Here is a 2,701-nt window from a genome sequence, read left to right on the forward strand (position 1 = left end):
ATTTGTCATTAGCAGATTCTTTGACAACATCAATAAAATTGACAAAACACTGACCAAATGGACAAAGGAAGGAAATGAGAAGATGCAAATAACCAAATAAAAAATGAGATGGGTGATGCTACAACAGAACCAATTAAAATAAAAAAGATTATAACAGTATATTTTGAAAAATTGTACGGCTACAAATTTAAAACCTTGGAGAAATTAATAAATTTCTAGAAACATACTACCTACTTAAACTAACACAAAAAGAGGTAGAAATTTTGAACATATCCATAGCAAAATAAGAAATTGAAGTAGTAATAAAAAACTCCCAATGAACAAAAAAAAAAAAGGCCATGGCCCAGACAGCTTCACTGTAGAATTCTACCAAACATTCAGAGAAGAGCTGACATCAATTCTACACAAATTATTCCAGAACACAGAGAAGGAAGAAATACTCCCCAATTCATTTTATGAAGCCAGCATAACCCTGATACCAAAGCCAGGCAAAGACATTATTAAAAAAGAAAATTAAGGACCAATAATGCTCATGATGATAGATGCAAAACTCTTCAGCAGAATTCTAGCCAACAGAATTAAACAGCGTATCAAAAAACTAATGTATCATGATCAAATGGTATTCATACCAGGGATGGAAGAATGATTCAACATTAGGATCAATCAGTGTAATCCACCACATAAATAAAACAAAAGAATAACATGATCATGTCAATTAACACAGAAAATGCATTTGATAAAATCTAGCCTCATTTCTTAATGAAAAAAAAACTCACCAAAATGGAAATTGAAGGGAAATTCCTCAGCATAATCAAGGGCATATACACAAAACCAACAGCCAGCATTGCTTTCGATGGAGAAAGATTGACACCATTCACTTTGAGAACAGGAACTAGACAAGGATGCCCTCTATCACCACTCTTATTCACTAGGTACTGTAACACCTAACTAGAGCAATAAGGCAAGAAAGGGAAATGGAGGGTATTCAAATTGGAAATGAAGAAGTAAAACTATTCTTATTCACAGATGATGTGATCACATAGATAGAAAATCTCAGAAATTCCACAAAAAAGTAACTGGAACTAATAGAAGAATTCAACAGTGTCAGGGAATAAGATCAACACAAAAACATCATTAGTTTTCTCTATAATAACAAGGAAGACTCTGAAAAGAAAATCAAGAAGTCCATACCATTAATAATAGTCCCCAAGGAGCCCTCATGGTGCAGTAGTTAAAGCAGTCAGTTGCTGACCAGAGGGTTAGTTGTTCAAATCCATTAGCTGCTCCATATGAGAAAGATGAACCAGGCTGCTTCTATAATGATCTACAGCCTTGGAAACCCTATGGGGGCAGTTCTACTCTGTCCTATAGGATCACTATAAGTCAGAATCAACTTAACAGCAGTGGATTACAACAGCCCCCAAAAGGATAAAATACCTAAGAATAAAACTCATCAGAGATGTAAAAGACTTATACAAGGAAAACTATAAAAATTATTGCAAGAAACTAAAAAAAGAGCTACATAAATGGAAACGTTTCATAGTCATGGATTGGAAGACTTTTACATTGTGAAAATGTCAACAGTATCAAAAGCAATTTATAGATATAATGTAATCTCGACCCAAATTCCAACAATATTTTTTAACAAAATGGAAAAATTAGTCTCCAACTTTATTTGGAAAGGAAAGAGGCTCTTAATAGCTAAAGCAATATTTAGGAAGAAAAGAAAAGTAGGAGGCCTCACACTTCCTGATCTCAAAATTTATAATACAGCCATAGTAATCAAAATAGCCCAGAACTGGTACAATGATGGACACATAGAGCAATGGAACAGAACTGAGAACCCAGAAGTAAATCCATCCATCTACAGGCAGCTGATCATCAACAAAATGTCAAAATCTATTCAATGGAGAAGAAAATGCCTCTTTAAAAATGGTGATGCTGAAACTGGTTCTCCATTTTCAGAAAAATGAAACAGGATCCATACTTCATACCATGCTCAAAAAGTAACTTAAAATGGCTCAAAGACCTAAATGTTAAAGCTAAAATTATAAAGTTCTTGGAAGATAATATAGAAACAAAACTCAACAACAACAACAAAAAAATCCGAATCTTCCTTCTGAGGAAGATTGGGGAATCTATTTCCATAGTGATGCTACCTCAGAAACCTGAGGGGTCACTATGAGTTGGATCTGACTTGACCACAGTGAAGGAACAAAACTAGAGGACCTAAATTTTGGCTTTAATAGCCTATTAAACACACTAGTAAGGCATGAAAACAGAAGATAATTTAGATTAACTGGAACCTCCTAAAAATTAAATACTTACACTTATCAAAAGACTATACCAAAAGACTACAAGAAGAACCTACAGACTAGGGAAAAAAATATTTGGCAATGACCTATCCAACAAGGGTCTAATGTCTAAATACATAGAAAATTTCAACAATTCAGTAACAAAAAGTCAACCTGTTAAAAAAAAGTGGGCAAATGACATGAACAGGTACTTTACCAAAGGGAATGTTCTGATGTCAAACAAATACATGAAAAGATGTTCATGATAATTAGCCATTGTTGTTGTTGTTGTTATTTGCCATCGAGTTGGCCCCAACTCCTAGCGACCCCTCCTTGGGTTTCCGAGGCAGTTATCACTACGGAAGTAGGATTGTCCAACCTTCCTTCCGAGGAGTGGCTGGTGGGTT

The sequence above is a fragment of the Orycteropus afer genome, unplaced genomic scaffold (genome assembly GCF_000298275.1).
Source record: "Orycteropus afer afer isolate SDZICR_OR568_19922 unplaced genomic scaffold, OryAfe1.0 scaffold00097, whole genome shotgun sequence".
NCBI classification, from domain to species: domain Eukaryota; kingdom Metazoa; phylum Chordata; class Mammalia; order Tubulidentata; family Orycteropodidae; genus Orycteropus; species Orycteropus afer.